Consider the following 21,078-nt stretch of genomic DNA (forward strand, 5'->3'; position numbering starts at 1 on the left):
ATTGGCTTTGCTCAGATAAAGAGCAGACATGAATGCTCAGGAATTCGCTCGTCCAATTCAATCCATATGAAGACTGTGCAATTCACCCATCCTTGCTGGAACATATATTTCAGTGGTTTTTTTTTTCCAGTGTAGTTGTGGTTAAGGGAGCCGACCCTCTCCCCACCACATCCCCCCCCCCCAAATGGGATGCATTTATTGTAAGACTGGCTGGGGTGAGAGGTATGTTTGTTGGTCAAAATGAGACAGTTTTTCCTCTATGTGAAGCTAATGGCTTGTGTGGAAATTAGACATGGAATCTTGGTTTCGGTGGTAAGACACTAACAAGCTTAGGAATAGCTGGAGTTGAAATTAATACAAATCAGAGAAAATAACCAAAATAAATCTGACTGTTCTGTATCCCAGTTATTTTCCACCTGACTGTTTTTTTACATGAAAATAGGAAGTAACAGAAAGATCAAACATATTTTAATATTAACAGCTCCAAGACTGTCAAGCTTGAGCAGTTCTGGTTACTAATATAATTTGTACACCTATCTTGAATTAGGCCTGTTCACTCACACCTCCAAATAGGACCACTCCAGGGAGAATCTCTGGGCTTCAAATGAGCCTTGAGGGAAAGATATGAAAAACAAATATCCTCAGTTAACTGCCACTTGGGATTTGTCGCAGGAGTAATGGAAAAGAGTACAGGACAGAACCCATGAGGACTGCTCCAGGTTCCTATATGACTTCCCCTTCTTAACACAAGAAAATCTGCAGCTAAGGACATCTAGTTACCCTGTACCTCCTCTACCTTTTTTTAAACCTTTTTTTCCTCCTTGGTCTTTATTTACTCCCTACGCATGAGTGACAAAATAATGGGCAGCACAGACTAGAGTCTAGCCCTTGAGAAGATGTTCCCAGGAAAGACAGAAGAGAGGTAGATTCTATAGGGAGTTTTAAGGAATCTTCAGATTTTAAGACATTAAGAAAGGTGTAACCATCCTGAATTAGCCTGCCAATAAAGAGCTAAAGAGTATAAAGAATAAAGTATCTAAAAATAAAATGGTTTCCAGATAATGATTAGCTTGGGCCTAACCAACATTAGTAAATCTACATTGTAATGAGTTCTAACAGTCTATGAATTTATGGATGACCACTCATTAATGATTTTGAAGGAAGGAATTCATGAGTCCTAGGGTAATGCAAAGTAACTGTCCAGGTCCTTTTCACGTCTCCAGCAGTAGTAATGAATGAAACCAAGATCCTAAGATTCCATCCATATTCTGAGAACATCAAGCATGTCAAAAAGGAAAAAAAACATATTGGACTTGACTTATTTCTATGACCACATTCATCTATCTAATCCTTTTCCTAAGCTTTTGAAAGTTTTGAGGTATTTGGCAGTTTTTCCAAAGTTTAGTGGTGAGGAATATACTATGAGAATATACAAAGAGTTATCAAACTGCCTATAACCTTTGACCAGCAATACTACTACTAGGTCTATTTCCAAAGGTGATTGGGGAAAAAGGAAAATAACCTATATGTTCTAAAATACCCATAGCAGTTCTCTTTGTGGTGACAAAGAACTGGAAATTGTGGGGATGCCCATCAATTGGGGGTTGGTCTGAACAAGTTATGGTATATGATTGTGATGGAATGCTACTGTGCTATAAGAAATGATCTTAGAAAAACAAGGATAGACTCTCAAAATAATGGAGAAAAATGAGCATAACCAAGAGAATATTGTATACAGTAACAGCAAGCCATTTTGACTATTACAAATACCCAAATTGACTACAAAGGACCTATGAAGAAAGATGCTATCTGCATCCAGAGAAAGAACTGATAAAAGAAGTATGTATAGAATTATTTACATATATGTATATATACATATTTGTGTCTAATGATAACCATCTCTAGGGCAGGGGAAGGGGGAAGAGAAAAAAGCATCTACATGTATTGTATATTTAAAAGGAATATCAGTCATACGTAATAGATTTCCGGTTTCATGTGCAATCATCTTTTTGTATTTTCTACTATGTTATGGAAATGCTTGCTTTATTTCATAAATTAAAAATAAAATAAATTTTTACAAAGAGGCATCTTGATTGTACAATGCACAGCACAATGGTCCTACAGTCAGAAAGATCTGAGTTCAAAGTTGACCTTGGGCACTTACGAGGTAAGTGATCCCAGGGAAAGTCACATAACCATTAATTACCTCAGTTTCTTCATCTGTAAAATGGGGACAATAATAGCACCCATCTCTCAGGTTTGTTGTGAGGATAAAATGAAATATTTGTATTTTGCAAATCTTAAAGTGCTATGTAAATGCTAGCCATCAAGTTCTATGAGAGACAGTATCTGCTGCAGGTATTCGCACACCTGATGTAGGTCATGTACCCTGTGAGTGTTTAATTAATATGTTGATTGAAATTCCCTTTGATGAAAGCCTGCATATTCCTCAGTTTATCTATCTCCAGTTATAAGATACTAAACTCTGCAGCTCAGAAGCTAATTTATGTTCCCTTTATAACTACTTAGATTTTTTGGCAAGTTTGCTCCCTTCCCTTTTACCCTGGGTCTTTCATCTGTTTATCTCTGATTTGTCTCTCCCTACAACAATGCATTTTTTTAAAGTTTTAGTTCCAGGTGACCACAGGCCGGATAACCCTGTTGTGGGTTGTTCAGCTTCTTCAGCCCTTTTTCCAGATTTGTGAATTATCTGCCTGAGAATCAATGACTCAGCCTTGTTATTCCTAAGGATGTCTCAAGCCAAAGGGGCTACAAAGATGTGATTTCCTCAAAGAGGATTGTGAATTCTCCCCTGTCCAAGATATTTTAGTTTTTGGATGTTTAATATCAATGTGTACTTTTAAAAAGGCTATCTTAATTTGAGAGGATTCATTTTCCTGCAAGAGAATTTAAACAGGGAAGCATTTCATCAGCTCCTCTCCCCAAGTCCTGAAGTACTTCTGAAATGTGAAGCAAAGAAGTCTCTCACTGCCCTGGAGCTCTTTCACAACATCAAAAGCTTTAATGAAAATGTTTTCCTCAAACCTCAAGCATTTCCAAATATTAAATGTGAAGAGGAAAGCTTTTCCTCTGGCCTGGAAGTGTTCTAAAGCTGCAGGGTTTTTTTTTTTGAGGGGGAGGGCTGTTTTCCTCCCTTATTATTCTGAAATAGATTTAATCTTATTCCCCAATCCTCTAAACAGGGTAACATAAACAAACATACCTGTGTGGGGCTGGCTGGTCTCCAGTGTTATTCTCAGTGGTTCATTTGGAAGAAAGAGGAGGAGCACATGTCCACACAAAGAAAAAGCAAGCTGTTAGGCCAGGCTGGCAAATGCAGTGATGGAAAGAGGTTGGAAGAATAAGGGGTAAAAGCTTAATGCCAGGGCAAGAAGGTGAACTGTTCTATAGAATGGTTATGGTGGTGGTTATGATGGAAAGGAAAGGGGCGAGGCAGGTTTCATTCACAGCATATCCATGTTTACTGAGCCCAAAGTCTTATGGGCTAGCTGAGGCTTTCCCCAGGACAGCTATTTTTTTACTTGAAGTTGCATCCTCTCTTGGGATGCTTTTTGTTGTTTTTAGATATGATCAAAAGTACCAATTTGTGAATGGAGATAGAAAACTTTAGTCTTGCGTGATTATTTTCCACTGTTATATGTCACCAATGAAACATTTCAGGCACATACAATAGCACTCTTTATTTTTAATTTACCCCTAATTTAATTATCCCTAATTTTTAATTATAATTTAAATTTTCTTCTGTGACTTTAGCAAGATGAGCAGATTGGAGATTGAAGCCCATCAAGTCCCTTTCATCCTGTGCCATCTTGTCTGTCTTTCCCACCATCTTCTTTAGAGTACCCAATAGACTGGAGGCCTTTCTTGGGGTCTTTTAATATTTTGTGACTGCCTGTGAAGCACCTGGGCTTCATTCTTTACTTTTTTATATGACCAGCCCACATCCTTTCCATGTACATCTTTTTTCAAAAAACAATTTTTTGTGTATACGTTATTGTCAATAATCTGCTGCAGCTTACTTACATCCGCAAAAGTTTTTTCCATTACCCTTGGAGTCTCAGAACTTTTTATTCTTTTGAGATGAACGTAGACCACAATTCATAGTCATCCATCATTACCAAGAGAGGAGCTTCTGCAACAGTCAGAAGTTTGGGGTTTGGAAAGTGTTATATAGTTAGCTGCCCAGATGTTTTAACCCCCTCTTCTTCCTCTTCAGTTCTGGACTCACCTCCTTGTCCATTCACAGGACCTATCCAAAATATATGTATGGTTGAACTAACTCAATGGGCTGCCCATCCATCTTCATGACATGATCTGGGAAATACTCATTCTTAGCCACTTAGTTTGTCCTGGTGGATTGTACGTAGGTTTCTCTGAGGAGTTGCTGTTGCATTTGATTGCTTGGTGCAACCAGCTCAGTCATTCAGTGGTTCCCAATTGCATTTAGGATAAAGTACAAACTCCCTACCTTGGCACATGAACCCTTTCAAAGTCTGGTTCCAGCCTGCCTTTCAGGACCTTTCATATTACTCTCCTTTGTGAACTTTATATTCTACCCAAACTGGCTTACTAGTTGTTCCCAAATTCTGCATTCCTTCTGCTATCTCTAGGTCTTTGCTGTATGCCTGAAATTCACTCATTTCTCACCTTTATCTCTCCAACTCCCTAGCTTCTTCCAAGGCTCATCTCCTACAGAAGCCTTTCCAGAGTTCCCTAGTCATTAATGTGCTATCTTCCCTCAGATTACCTTGGCCTTGCCCATGTACCCTAGCAGAAACCTATTTAAGCTTTAAACTGAACTAAGACTTTTGGGACACCCTGGATAAGCCATTTGAGGGAATGAATTATTTTTGGCTTTACCCTCTCACTTTTTTTTAATTTAGGATGCACTTGATAAATGTTTGCTGAATTGAATCTAGAATTATCTAGAGACACTCATTACCAATCAGGACTCCTTTTTTCCTTTTGGACTTTGCACAAGATGGCCTCTGTGACTACACAAACACCAGTGAACAGAGTTCAACCTGAATTTATGCCTTCTTTGATGTTGATATTCAGCAAATCTTTAAACTTCGTCCTCTCGGAGAGCTTCCCTGTCATGGAATCGTGCCAGAACTTCACTTATATGTGAAAAATTTCCACTTTGTTTGTAAAGAGCCTTTCAGGTTGTGTTTCTGGTTTTGAAATTTTGTTCAAATTTGTGTATGTGGAAGTAGAAAGCCCAGTCTAATCACCTCTAGCTCCTCTGTTGATTGTACATTCATTAAGATATGGTGTTGTGTAGAAAATCCTCCATAATAGTCTGCCTCTTCCCCACTCATATTTTTGGGAAGGATAATCTCAGTGTATACAGACCATTCTCATGAAGATTTTTCAGAAGTCAAAAAATGGCTCAGTAGTTGCTAATGTCTTCTGAATGGACTTTTTTTTCTTTTGCAATAGTACCATCCATGATCTTTTCCATTTGGGTAGAATCTTCCCCTCTTTAAGATACCTTGACATCAATTTCTGAATGCCTTTAAGACTGAGTAATTCCAGGCTCAGGTTTCTTTCAAATAAAAACAAGGAAAAATTCAAAGCTAATTTAACCGACCATTCTGAATTCATTCTCTTATGCCTTGAGGAGGCAGCATGGAGTAATGGAAAAAACACTGGATGTGAAATCAGGAGACCAGAATTCAAACTCCAGCTTCTTATTGTCTAGCTTTGGACAAGCCACATGACATGTGAGCTCCCAGAGGGGACCAGGTTTAAAGATTTGCTGAACATCAACACTGAGCAAGGCATAAAATTGGGAAATGTAATTCACCAAAGTATTTGCTGCTGTCATGGAGGATGAATATTGTAAACTCCACGTAGAAGGACTCTGCCTCTTGATGCCACAAGCTCTTGCTACCTCAGTTTCTTCATCCATCATTCCCTGAGTTCCATTCCTCAAATGCGAGGCAGAACTGGCTAGGTCATATAATCATTACTACATAGGAAGCCACAAGTGACTACATAGCCAAAATGAAATCTCCAAATAGAAGATTTCAAAGCATTTTGATGAATGTACTAGTCTTAGTTTCAGTGCCAACTAACAAACGTTAGCACCATTTGTAGATGAGGAAAAGAAAAGATTGGCACCTTGCCCAAGATGACATGTAGGGCATCAGGATTCAAATTTAGAATTTCTCTTTCTCAGACTTAAAACAAAACTTTATTTTCTCTTAGTTCAGTTTAGTAGGATCATGCATGATGGTGGTAGATAGAGTACTGGGCTTGGAATCAGGAAGACCTGAGTTCAAATCCAGCCTCAGACACCTTGGGCAAGTCACTTTATCTCTCTCAGCCTCAGTTTCTTCATCTGTAAAATGGGGATAATCATAGTATCTGCCCCACAGGGCTGTTGTGAAGCTCAAATGAGATAACATGTGTAAAGTGTTTTGAAAACCATATAGATATGAAATGCTGAGGAATGATGGTGAGACCAAAAAAACAAAGGAAATCTTTTCCTTAAGAAGTCTACTTAAGACAAAGAGGTCGTTGCTGTTGCTGTTCAGTTGTTTCAGTCGAGTCCGACTCTACCTGCCCCGATTGGGGTTTTCTTAGCAAAGACCCTGAAGTGGTTTGCCATTTCCTTCTCCAGCTCATTTTACAGGTGAGGAAACTGAGGCAAACAGGGTTCGGTGACTTGCCAAAGGTCAGTCACACAGCTAGTAAGTGTTTGAGGCCGGATTTGAACTTAGGAAGATGAATCTTCCTGACTCCAAACCCAGTGCTCTATCCACTGCACCACCTAGCCACTCCAGGAGAAAGCAGATTAGGCAATAATTATTTGCAGCCTGAGGCACAGTAATATTTGTTATATGTGGACAGAGTTGACTCTGTCACTACTATCCATAGGGTCTCATGCAAATGTCTCAAACCCCTATCCATCCTCTACTCCTCAGTAAAATGGGGATAATCGTCTCAACACATACCTTACAAGATTGTTCTAAGGGTTGTATGACATTTCGTATATAAAAATGTTCTGTAACTATAAATCACTACATAAAGTTTAGACAAACAATTCTCTCTTTTTTTGCATGTTTTTGTAACCCATTGTCATCCTGGAATTAATTATTCACATAGAGACAGTGTATTTGTATAAAAGAAGATAATTTTTTTTTCTCCTGCCTTTCTCTTGATGGTATGACTGGTAAAATTAAGAGGACTGCGGACAGGAAGGACAAGGAGACAGTGTAATTTGACAAGAGGATTTTTGTATATTATTTCCTGTCACAAATGAGAACTGGCAATCAAAATCTTTTTTTTTCATTTCATTTGCTTTTCATGTAACCCCTGCTTTTATAACACTTCCAGAATAATGGGATTTTGTAATAGCTACACCCCTGGTCCTGGTTCTAAAAGTCAGTACTTTGATTCTTTTGAAGTAAGGCCGAGCATAAGCTTCTTGAGGACAAGGGGTTTGCGTATTCCTGTCTTTGTTAATTTCTCACACTGCCAGGGACAGGTACTCTCTGCACACAGTTAGTAATACTCCCAGTTGACTGAAACTTCACGGACAGAGTTCTAAAACCTATAGTAACCATATTTTCTAAACCAAAAAAAAAAAATCAGGACACATGGTCTGGCAAAAGATATTTCTTTCGCAAAGCCTCATTAAAAGTGCACTTTCTTTTCCTGGAACTGGTACTGTCCCGGGAAATCTGGGACAAACTGTTCCAGAAAACAATTTGGAATTCTACTAGAAAAGTAATTAGATGGTACATATCTCTTGACCCAAAAATCCCACGACTAGTCATACACCCCAAGGAGGTCACAAACAGAGGGAAAGGACCCCTAAGTACAAAAGATTCATAGCAGTCTTTGTGGCAGTAAAAACTGATAGCAAAATGGGGACCCTTTATTTGAGAAATGACAGCAAATGGTGGTGCATGGACTATTATTGTACTGATGGGACAACAAGTAGGTAGAATTCAGGAAATTTGGAAAAGTTTATGTGAACTATGGGTTTACCCAAAGTCTCTGTATTCAGTCCACTTCTTTTCTCCTCCAAAGTATTACAGTGAAGACAGGGGAGAATTAAAGATTAGAATGGAAAGATGGCGTGGAAAGAGCACTATCCCTGGAACAGGAGAATCTCAGCTCAAAACCCTGGTGCTTGCTTGTGACCTTGGACAAATCACCTGACCTCCTTTGGGCCTTGGTTTCCTTACCTAGAAAATGAGATTTGGATTAGATGGCCTCCAAAGTCCTTTCCAGCTCTAAATCTAAGGATGAAGGAGCCTACAGTCTAGTTCTTATCTTCTAAGGCTGCATGACATTCACATCCGTTTCATTTCCTTTTTACTTCCTGGGTCCAGTTAAGCCATAGAGACTACATGTGTCCCTAAAACTACCAGAAATCGCAGTTGGTTCCTGCTATAAGCCATGACTCTCTCTTAACAAAGCGAATGTTACATGAAAGAACCTCATATCATAAAAAAGAGTGCTGGATTGGGAAATAGAACACCTGGGTTGGAATCCTGGCTCTGCTACTAACCCGTGTGGTCTTAGGCAAGTCAACTCACTATGATTTAATTGGAAAGGGGACTAGATTTCAGTAATGAAAGTTTTTTTTTTAAAATACATGTTACAGAACAGAAAGATATTCAGAAGGGGAGAGACAAGCAAGACAATGTTGATACTACCAATTAAATTTAAAATTAATTTAAAAAATAATCTGCAATAAATTCACCATTTAATATTTATATTTTCAGCCTTTCTTTGAATGTGGAAGTGTTTATATTTATTGATAATCTTCTAATTGATTTTTTTTAAGAGGCAGTCGGGGTGAAGTGACTTGCATAACATAGTTACATATCTAAGTGTCTGAGACCAGATTTGAACTCAGGAAGATGAGTCAGCCTGACTTCAGGCCCTGAACTCTGTGCACTATGGCACTACCTAGCTCCCCTGATGATTTCCATTTTTAAGAGAAAGGGAATCTCTGTTCAAATCCTGTCTCCAGCATTACTATCAATCTGACCTCACTGAACCTCTCCAGGCCTCAGTTTCCCCTCCTGTAAAGTGAGGCAGTTAGAGTAGAAAATCTCCAAGGGCCCCTTCCAGTTCTAAATCTATGGCATCTCTGAGCCTTGGTGTCTTCATCTGTAAAACAAGGGGATTGGAAAATATGATCTCTAAGGCCCCTTTCTAAAATCCTGTGATCCTTTGACCCGTTAGAAACCTATCCCTCTCAGGAGAGCAGCTATAGTTAACAGCATAGTTAACTAGACAGTTAACTAAGTTAGCAGGATGGTTAACTAGATGTGACAACAAGGAGAATACATCCAGAGGGCTTCCAAATGGCTTTGGATTTAGAGGGCTTTTGAGATAGATTTCTCCAGATAGATATGTCTCCATAGTTTGAGAGTTTTTCATTCCATGTAGTTTGGAGGTTATGAATATCCAATATGGAGTCATTAAAATGTTTCAATTTTTTTTTAAAATTAAACACAATTTATTTTTTCATAAGAACAATTTTACCGCCAAAGTGAGTCAATGATATCAAATGAGTACCGTCATTTTCATTAGGAAAACTCTATTTCTTGGAAGAGTTGTTCGCAGGTCATCTTAGAGTATGGATCAACACATTCTCTGGAAATAACTTATCAAACCAGAAGTCATGGGTTTCCTCTTTGTAGTTGTTGTATTCTTGGAAAGCCTGAGCCATGAAGAGTTTGCCCAAGTTCTGTGCAGGGAACTCTGATGTTTTGGCAGTAAGTGTTAATTTGGCCTGCAATAGGGAGTGAATCCATCCTAGCAGCAGGCTGAGGAGTTTTGAAAAGTTTTGACATGTCCTCTTCAGAGAGAGGAGGTTCTCTGCTCTGGTGCTGTAGATTCTCCTGCTGATGGCATTGCTGATATTGATGTTTCTGTTGTGCTGCTTACTGGTGTTTCTCATATAGGTGTTATTTAACAATATCCTGGCTCATTTCATCTGCTGTCCATCAGTAATTGCAGGTTCTTCCCCAAATGATTACTGCTAGCTAGACTGAGCAATTCGTGTTTATCTGCCATAGCTGATTTCTTTTCTAGTTCCCACATTAGTACCTTGATCAGATGTGAATTTTTAATTATAATCAGCACTTCTTCAAACATGCTCAAAGGTGATATTCGCCTTTTTTAATGCTTCAGGAGAAAAATATTTCTCTTTACAAACTTTCATCAGCTTAGGAGTCAGCCTGTATGCCTTCAATGATAAAGACCCTTGAGCTGTTTTATGGGATCATAAAGGAGAACTACAGACTCTTCAATTGCATGTTGGTAACTGAACTGAGAATCCAGAGCATGGGTGACAAAAGAGCCATAGTATATAGACTGGTACCAACTGACATGAAGATGATCAATATTTATGTGCCTGAAGACTGTGTATCATTTCCATCTGATATCAGACTTCATCAAAATCAGCATCATCCTCTGTGTGTTGGGGAAAGAGAAAACGTTTGGTGATTTCAAGTCTGCCTTCTACCACTAGACCGAAAAGTACTCCCTGGACAGCTTCATTCCCCTGGCCTTCTTCTTGATAATGTTCAATTATTTTCAAAACGACCAGTCCATCAATCTGCCCTTGCATCACGGCCAAATCTCTCAAGCTACCTTTGCTTTTCCTTTGCTGGAGGCCGCGCTGGTTGTAGAAGTCGAACTGGTGGAGTCAGAGCCAGTACCATCTTTACAGGATACCATCTTAGTGGGAGGACTGGAGGAAAGAGCACGTTTCAAATTTTATGGGTCAGTGCTATATCTGCTTGATTGTGAGCAACAGTTTTGTCTATGATGGTGTTTCGATTCTGGCACAGCTTATTGGTTGAGTTTTCAAGGATATTTTGGTATTTGTAGTATAGGGATTTGTCATCTATTAGTTTACAAAGGAAAGGATATAATAAGCTTCCGGGATGTAATTCTGCCACTTGATCACAACTATTGAGAGATCCAGTGTGTGCTAATTTTTGCAACCTGCGATATTATGTCATTCCTAACGTTTCCTTGTAAAATCTGCACCAAATCAGTAAGTCAAGCCTCCTTTATAATGGTCCTTCTGTTGTTGTTTGTCCTTCATTCTCCAAGAGGACCAATGGCATCCCAGGTGATTTTTTGACTTGCATGTGAATTGGATTTAAGCGAGGCAGAAAGTCACCAGACTCACTCTCTTCTCCAGAGTCGTTGAAAAGTCCAGTGGCAGGTAAAAGTCAAAATCACTGGTGATGGTGAGGAATGTAGTGGATGATTTGGGCCTTTCTAAGCAACCCCTACAAACCAGGTCTTGATTTATTGTTTTGTTAATTGTCTAGACTTAAGAAAATGATGGAGAAAATGCTAATGTAGATTAAACTTAAAAGTGTGTGATGTGCCAATTTTTTTTTCTGTAGAACCAGTTGTCAAACATGTACCAGCATACTCCTGGTTATATTCATCCTTGAATATGAAATTTGAAAATATGAAATTTTTAAAAATGTGTCAAATCCTAGAAAGGCAGTACCTATACAAATCCAAATTTTTAGATAATCAAAGTTTAACTTTCCCAATTTTTCACATAGTTGGAAGTGTCCATATTGATCATTAAGCCATCCATCTTCTGTAATTGTTGGATGGTAATAATTTGGTCTTGATTTTAAGAGGTAGCTAGGTGGCCCTGTGGATAGAGCGCTGGAGTCAAGAAGACTGGAGTTCAAATCCAGCCTCAGAGACTCACTAGCTATTTTAATTTTGGACAAGTTACTGAATCTGTTTGCCTCAGTTTCCTTATCTGTAAAATGGAGATAAAGCAGCACCTACGTTTCATTGTCAATAAATATTTATTAAGTGCCTACTATGTGTCAAGCACTATGCTAAGTGCCGGGAGTACAGAATGAGGCAAAAGACAGTCTCTGCTCTCAAGGAGCTCACAATCTACCTTCCAAGATTGTTGTGAGGTTCAAAAGAGGTAATATTTGTAAAGCCCTTAGCACAATTCCTGGCACATAATAGGTGTTTAATAAATGCTTATTCCCTACCCTTTTTGTATGATTATTACAATCTCTCCATTTCTATAAACAGATCCATGTTACTCATTTGTTCAATGATTCTTTGTCATCATATTAAGTTCGTGTGGCTGTCACCCAGAGCGAACCTTTTGGTTCTACCCTTGAATCGTTGACATTTCAGATTTCTTTAAGTCTTTAATCTATTATCATGTGGTCTAAGAACATCTATCACTCCTGTTGCTTTTTTTTTTTTTTAGAAAATATTTATGTTTTTATAGCTGCCTTTGGGTGATAGGTCTGACATTTTGTGAATATTTTAGTGTTTTGGTTTGGATTCTTTCTAGATCTGTTTCATCCATTTTGTTAAATATGTATGTATATAGTATTTTTTTAAAATACATATATGTATATGTGTTTTTTTCTGGAAAGCCAACAAAAAGCTAAACTACTTAGCTAGTTACAAAGATAAACTGGCAAAATATTGCACAGAGAAGTTGGATAACCAAATATGTATGGAAGTACTTTGAAAAGTAGGTCTTGTCAATGAGCCAGTTTCTCTTGAGGTGGAGGGGAGATGGAAATGCATTGATCCATTTTGAAATATTTGGAAATAATCACTGAAAAAAACCCAATAGAACTGCTAGTTATTTGGTTTTTTAAAAATCTTTCAAAAATGGGAAGTATCAGTAACATCCTATTCTGATGCCTCCTTATGGTATGGGGTTGACCTTGGGTTCTTGAAGACTAGAGCGGGAAAGCATCAGCTCTAACAGGTCCTCCTAAGCTGGACAATGGACATCTGAGGACCAGCCTAGCTAAGTTCCAAGAGGCCCATCATCAAAAGGCTGGCTGTGCATTTGGTGGAGCATGAATATTTTATCTATACCAACTCAAGAAGGACGTGGAGCGGGACAGCTAGGTGGCACAGTGAGTACAGCACCAGCCCTGGAGTCAGAAGGACCTAGCTTCAAATCTGGCCTCAGACACTTGACACACTTACTAGCTGGTGACCTTGGGCAAGTCACTTAACCCCAATTGCCCTGCCTTCCCCCCTGCAAAAAAAAGGATATAGAGGTTGCAGTCTGTGTCATGGAAGGACTGTCCTTATCAGTGAAATCACAACTTTGTTTGGGAAGTAACAATAAAAAATGTGTTAAAAACCTAATCTCTCCCCACTGCTAGTGCTAAAAATACAATGCTATAGTAGGATGGCAAATGGAAGAAATAAAGCAGCAAAACAAAGCAGAGGAAATAAGGAAGATATGACATGATGTGATTGATATGACATGACATGATATAATGTTATGTGTTATGTTATGTTATACTGAACTATACTGTAGGTCCACTAGGTAGCACAGTGGGTAGAGCACCAAGTCTAGAGTCAGGAGGACCTGAGTTCAAATCTGGCCTCAGATATGTACTATCCGTGTGACCCCAGGCAAGTCACTTAATCCTATTTGCCTCAGTTTCCTCATCTGTATAATGAGCTGGAGAAGAAAATGGCAAACCATCCAGTATCTTTGCAAAGAAAACCCCAAATGGGATCAGAGTCTGACCCTATTGAAAATGACTGAACAACACACTATATTGTATCACATTATACTATATATATTACATATGTCATGTCTTATGTTGATGATGATGATGATGATGATGATGATGATGATGATGATGCATATTCTACATGATTGTTTGGTTTGATCTATATCCAATAAGTCTGCTACCTAGTTAAGTGACCTTTCTGCACAGGGTCTGGCAGATTCCCACAACACTGAGCCATTGAAATTTCAGAGACATGATTTATTGAGAGTATAGAACTTCCAGGAATTGATGATGTCCTCTTTGATGTCACTAGGGGGTAGGATTTGGAAAGAACTTGAGGGGAGTTGTGGAATTCAGTAGGTGGCAATTACTGCTTCTCTTAAGATACTCCAGAAAAGAACAGAAAATTTGACAAATGTGATTGAATGGGAGTGAATAAGAAAAGGGATTTCCTCCTCTTTCAGATGAGGTGCGCTGCCAGCATCCAGCCACATACTTCTGTTATTATGCACCATATAATCTGAGGAGCTCACCAGCAAGTCTATGTTTTCTATTATGATCAATAACTACTCTTAACTCCCTTCCGGATGCAAGACTTCCTTCCTTCTCTCCCTCTCTCCTTCCATCGTTCTTAACAACAAAAGCTATTGAAAAGTGGAAGAGGTATGCGCAGGGAATAGTGGGTTTACCCTCATCTGAGGATTTTAAACAAAGGACTGTATCACATATCACATATCATATTGTAACAGACTTCCTAACAAATATGGATTGGGTCAGATGGTCTGTGAAGTCCCTTCTGACTGAAATTCTTTGATTTTCTGTATGTCTTCTTGTTTGTTTGTTTCTATATTTATGTTTCTTTCTGTCATTCCATTTTTTCTATTTTTTATCTTCCTTTCTCTATATTCTCCTACTTCCTTTGCCTGTTTCCCTTTCTATCTCTCTTTGACTGTTTTTCTTTCTGATTTTTTCTTTTAGTGTTTCTATCAATCTTTCTTTTTCTTTGTGATTCTCTGTCTTCCTCCTCCCTTCTACTTCCTTCCTTCCTTTCTTTTTTCATCCTTCCTTCCTTCCTCCCTCCCTTTCCTTCCTCCCTCCCTCCATCCCTTCTTTTTCCTTTCTTTCTTTCTTTCTTTCTTCTTTCTTCTTTCTTTCATGTCCCTAGAGAGTTATGGCTCCAGTATCACCCAGGATATTAAGTTCAGACTAAGCAAGGAGAATTACATATTTAAACCTTTGTTAAGAAAAACAATGGTTATTGTGGCTTGTTTCTCTTGTGGGGAGAAGGGTCAGAGACCGAGATGCTTGAATGTTTTGGTCCCTTTATTGAGCATGCCTCCTATCTGAGGTCAGAAAACCCTTCTAAGAATAACAGAAAACTTCTAAGAATAAAACAGGCCACACCTTTTCAGACACCCTGAAAAACAGAAACTAGCTAGTTACAAAACAGGCATTATAGGCAAACATTTCCCTGAAACCTTCTGGCAACTCTCTGACTACTCCAACCTTCATGAAATTCCCCATTTCTTAACTTTTATAGTATTTCTCTTCTGTATCCTACCCACAGCTAGATCCTTGGCCCCTTGCCCTATGCCTCTTCAGCCATTTCAACGACATACCACAGCTCTAGACTCTGCTTAATCTGCTTTACTCCCCCATTTCTGAGTAACCCTCACCATGCACTCTTTCCTAATCCCCACTAGAGTAAATTGCAAAAGTGCATTGGGATTTAGTTCCCCATAACTTCATGCCGTCGAACTGGAACCTGAGTCCTCACTGCTTTTTGACAGAACCTTTTTTTCATCAACTAACTTCCAAGACGCCAAGATCATCCACTGCATCTCAGGCCATTGCCAGTCATCCCGACTTTTATCTTGCCACTGGACTTCACGACTGGAAGAGAGAGTGAGGCTAACAGTTTTGCACAACTGTGCCTCACTGAAATCCAGTTCTAGTGCAAGTCAAAACATCACCATGATGTCACTGGTCTTCTTCAAAAACAAAAGATGAACAACCACAACAGCGGCTGTCTATGAGAAATGGAGCCAGCCAAGTGGAAGACCCAGGCCTGGCCCACTCAAATTTTCATTTTCACCTCGTTTAATGAATCTAGGTAACGTCTGCTATACTGGAGCTTATAGATGTTTGCCGGTCACTTGATAGTTCTCGACCTCAGTTTTCTCACGTGTAAAGTGGGCATACTATCTTTGCTGCTTCCTTGAGTTGTTTTGATGATCAACTGCAATGATGGCTTGGAAACCCCCCCAAAAAAAAACACTAAATAAATAAAGGTAGAGTTATTATGACTAAAGTTAATTAGAGAGAAAATATCAGCTGTCAAACCAACCAGGAAGAAGACATGCAGGGAGATTTGAAGGACATTCAGGGTGAAAGCTCAAGTCAGGGAGGCAGCAACAATAACCTTGGGCCCCTCCCATCTTGTTGTTATTGTTCGGTCATTTTCCAGTCGTGTCTGATTGGCTGGAAGGAGCCCAGAGTTCCATTGGTCCGACCACCTTGTTGAGATGAGGAAGCTGAAACCCATAGAGCTCGTGTGACTTGCCTGAGGTCATACAGATAAGTAAGTGGCAGAGCTGGGATCCAAACCCAGGTCCTTCATCTCCAGCTCAGTAATAGCTAGCATTTCTATACTATTATAAGTTTTGCAAAGTGCTTTACAAATATTACCTCATTCTCTCCTCACAACAACCCTGGGAGGTAGGTGCTTATTATCCCCATTTTTGAGATGAAGAAACTAAGGCATACAGGTTAAGTGACTAGTCCAGGATCATATGGTGATTAAATGTCTGAGGCTTCATTTGAACCCATGCCTTTTTACTCCAGGTCCACCATTCTATCCACTGTAGTACTCATCCCCTATGGTTTGCCTTTGCCCAAACCACAACCCATCCATGTCTTGTATGACATCTATATATGATTCTTGTGTATGTTCCCACACTCCTCCGCTGAGAATCTGTCCAATACACTGGAGGCCTTCCTCTTTATCTTTTCACATTTCATAGATACAAGTGCACGGCTCAAACTGGCTGATATCCTTCCTTCTTGCCACATGACTGACTTGCCTATTTTTGTATCCATTCATTTCCTTGGTGAGTGATTGGTTGGTTGGCTGGTTGTTGTCCTTCGTTCTCGAAGAGGACCAAATGACATCAGTATGTTAGAGTCAAGTTACAGTGTGTCCGACTTGTGGCTGATCAGACCAATATGAGCTCGAAATGTTCTACCACAGGTTGGGAACAAATGGTCCATGGCAACATTTGGGGTGGCTTCTCTAAATTCACACATCTCACATTTCTTTGAGCTATTTCAATTCTGCCTTCTTCGTAGAGCACAGCACCTTCCATGATGAGGGCATGCCACACTAGGCAGTCCAGGGTCTCCCATGTTTCACAATTGATTCCAGAGAGACCTTCAGAGCACCTTTTTCTGACCACCATGTGAGTGGTTCCTTATATGAGTTCTCTGTAAAATATTCTTTTAGGCAAGCATACGTTTGGCATGTGAACAACATGGTCAGCCCATCGGAGGTGCATCATCTGCAGTAGCATTTGAATGGTTGTCAATTTAGTTCAAGATACTAATTCCTTACGTGTTGATACATACTTCTTGCATGAAGGTCCTCAATGAATATTATTTGGGAGCATGAATGTCTCAATCTTAGGATACTGAATCTGAAGCCCGTGTTGAATGCAGCCCTCTCCTTTCTTCCCCATAAAATGATGAAAAATTATCTTCCGTTAGCCAGAACATACAGCTATGTCAAAGACTGGATCACTGAAGCAATCCTGTGACACGCATAACTCGTGAAATTACAACTTGGTTCTTCAAAATTGTCTTGGCAAATATCTTTCTCTTTTGTAAGTCACTCTTCCTCTTTCATTCTCCAGGCTATGCCTACACATGCCAGACATCTGGATGAAAAGTGACAAGTTCATCCCTAAATCCAGATGTTCTGTGTATACAACACAAGACATCTGGTTCATTAAAGTCATCTGGGTTTTTCACTGAATTTTTCACTTTTCAGCTTCATGTTCAGGGTTGTTTAGACACAGCTTTTGAACATTTATCTCTCTGTGCATCTTTCAACCATCTATTTTGAAAACAATATAAAATCAGGCTGAAGAGGAGCCAGTGACTGGATAGAAACTGGTAGGTAAAGGTTTTGTTTTAATTAAGAAAAATAGCATCTGTACTCCTATCACAGTTTTCATGAAGTATTTATTTACCAATTAGTCATCTCTGTGAGCTGGTTGATTTAATGATCTCATATGATTTATGTATAACTTGTATTAATTGTACCAGTGAAGACGAAGGGAAGGTATAAATTCATACAGAAAGTGTCTTACTTGTCACTCCTTTAAGGAAATATGTGGAGTTCCTTTCCACTAGCTTTGTCTCTCCCTCCCCTCCCCACACCTTTAAGTGTTTCTTGGGTTTTAGAAATGTTTACTTAAGCACCCTCCAAATAGTAGGCTATCTTTCTGTTATTGCCCCCCTTCAATTACTAGAGAGGAACTAGGTTTTGATGTTGGCCTTTCACACTTGTTAACACAGTGTTAACAAGACTTTTTATTGATCTGTAACTTGACTCTTGATGGTTCCGGTATTTCAAAGGGAGAAACCATAGGTCTTAGTAAAACGACAACTTCCAGCATCATGGTCAGAAGGACAGAGCCTCTGAGGCAGAGGTTTTCAGATTCTCCTCTTGTGATGCCACCCCGGAGGTGGGGGGAAAGAATCCAAATAAATCACGAGATGCCTCAGAACCCTAAGAAGTTTCTTACTGTAAACTACAAGCTTCTTGAAGACTAGCACCATTTATTTTCCCACACTTGCCATAGGACCTAGTATAGTTTTGTACACATAGGAGACACTCGTTCCCCAAACATTTCACTGGTCTACAAAATGCTTCCTAGCTATTTGTGTCATTATTTCTAGTGATTCCTCAAATGCTTAGCAGCAGCAGCAGCAGCACTTTGGTGAAGAGTTTCCAAAGGCATTTTCTTTGGCCTAGCCATCCCTTAATCTTTATTAGGGAAGAATTTCTATTTTCTGTTAACTAGTTGAAATACTCAATGTAAAAACTCACACACTGGAACGGTTCTAGGAAAAGTGAGTCATACACTGTCCTTTAAAATGTGCTTGTTCTTCACAAAACCAGGTGGAAAGAACACTGGGTTTGGAGTTGGGAACCAGTAGAATGTAAGCCTCTTGAGGACAGGCACTGTTTCTTTTTTGTCTTGGTATCTTCAGCAATCTCATACATATATAGATCCTTAATAAACATTCAATTTAATTTAATTGAAGTTTTAATCCTGACTCACTTATTATTGAGTATTATGTAAGTATATTTTATTTATATGTTATTATATAAATTCTATGTGAGTATATATCATATATACTATGTTATAATAATGCTTATTATAAGTATTGGTCATCTACTTATCTACTCTAGGCCAATGACTTTCTGTCTCTTTCTAAATCACATGATCCAGTACTATCAGAAAGGCCTATTCTATGGGTTGCATTCCCATGAGCAGACCCAGGTCCCTTTGGTGCCACAAGTGAGCTGGCCCAGCAGAGTCAGGGGTTTATTTTGTAATCATGGAACAAAGCAAACACTAATGAGGATGAACCCAGTATCCTGGCCCTCCTTGGCACCACATAAGGACAAAGGAGACTGCTGGAAGAAGCCATATAGCTATGCTAACTGAGTCTATTACATATTTTCGATATCTAATCTCAGCTGGGCCCTCCAGACTGTATTGTGTGAGGTCCTGCCATATGAAGGTCAGATGAAAGCACTGGGGATGTTTAGCCTGGAAGAAAAAAAAAACAAAAGGCTTCAGAGGAACATAATCATCATCACGTATTTAAGGGGCTGTTCTGTAGAGGAAGGATTCAATTTATTCCGCTTGGTCTCAGGGGTCAATATTGGGGAATAATGGTCTGAAGTTTCAAAGACATAATTTAGGCTGGAAGTAAAGAAGAATTTTCTTTGTGGGGGCTGAGGCAATCAGGGTTAAGTGACTTGACCAGGGTCACACAGCTAATAGTGTCAAGCGTCTGAGGGGAGATTTGAATTCAGGTCCTCCTGAAGAAGAAATCTAATGAGAGGTATTGAAAGGTGGACTGGACTGCTTCAGGAGGCAAGGGCTCCCTTTTACTAGAGATTTTTAAGTGAATGCTGGACGACCACATGTTGGATCTTGAGTGGGGTAGGGTTGGTATTGTTTTTTGTTGCTGAGACTGGTTCTTTACATCTGACCCAGGCTGGAAGTGCAGTTAACCACTTATGTTGTTATTTGTTGTTGTGTCATTTCAGTCATGTCTAGTTCTTTGTGATACCATTTGGGGTTTTCTTGGCAGATACTGGAGTGGTTTGCCATTTCCTTCTCCAGTTCTTTCACAGATGAGGAAACTGAGGCAAACAGGGTTAAGTGACTTTCTAGGTCACACAACTAGTAAGTATCTGAGGCCAGATTTGAACTCAGGAAGATGAGTCTTCCTGACTCCAGGTCGAGTTCTCTATCAACTGTACCACCTAGCTGCCCACTCATGAGCCTGATCCTAACACTGATCATGCCTGAAAGCTACTGTTTCTGATATGGGATGGTTCACATCTTCTTAGGCAGCCTGGTGCCTCCCTCCATCTTAGGGACTTCTGACTTAAAATGATCAGCTGATGAGTTTTAGCCTAATGAAGCTCAGAACTTCTGAGCTCAAGTAATCCACCAGCCTCAGCCTCCCCGGTAGTAGGGATTACAGGTGTATCCCACTATACCCACTTGTTGGTTATGTTATGGAAAGGATTATGGTTCAGATGTGAGTTGTATCAAATCACCTCTACGGTCACTTGCAATTCTGTTCTGTCAGCATTTCATTCATACTGTATCCAAAGGAATGAGAAATAAAATCAAGAGAATGTAGTTGCCTAATTCTTTTGTGTGTTTGACTCTCCCAAATTAAGATAGACCTCTGTATTTGGATGAGCTCTTATCTGGAGGATAAAGCCATTAGTATGTTGATCATTGATTTAATTGGGCCATTTCCAGTCATCCTGATCTATATCTTGCCATTGGAGCCAGATGGCTCTGGAGAAGAAAGTGAGGCTGGTAACTTTGTACAGCTTTCCCTCACAATCCAGCTCACTTACATGTCATGGCATCACCTTCCCTGATGTCATGGTCCTCTTTGGAACAAAGGACAAACAACAACAACATTGATTAATTATAGGTATGTAATATTTTACATGGTGCAGCTAGGTGCAGTGGATAGAGCTCTAGGCCTGGAGTCAGGAAGACCTGAGCTCAAATCTAGCTCCAGACACTTATTAGCTGTGTGACCCTGGCAAGTCACTAACCCTATTGCTCATATCTTTGTCTGTAAAGTGAACTGGAGAAGGACAGCAAACCACCCCAGCACTTTTGCCGAGAAAACCCCAAATGGGGTCACAAAAAGTCAGACATGATCAAAATGACTGAACAACTAAAGTGTTTATACT

At 39.5% G+C, this 21,078-nt stretch overlaps 1 protein-coding gene and 1 pseudogene across 1 annotated transcript in view; one reads left to right on the forward strand and one right to left on the reverse strand.

The window, feature by feature from the left end:
• MYO3B (myosin IIIB) overlaps window positions 1–21,078 on the forward strand; it is a 636,303-nt gene that overhangs the window by 511,875 nt on the left and 103,350 nt on the right. The window lies entirely within an intron of this gene.
• LOC118840020 lies at window positions 9,617–10,734 on the reverse strand (annotated as a pseudogene).

This window comes from Trichosurus vulpecula, chromosome 2, assembly GCF_011100635.1.
Source record: "Trichosurus vulpecula isolate mTriVul1 chromosome 2, mTriVul1.pri, whole genome shotgun sequence".
Lineage (NCBI taxonomy): Eukaryota > Metazoa > Chordata > Mammalia > Diprotodontia > Phalangeridae > Trichosurus > Trichosurus vulpecula.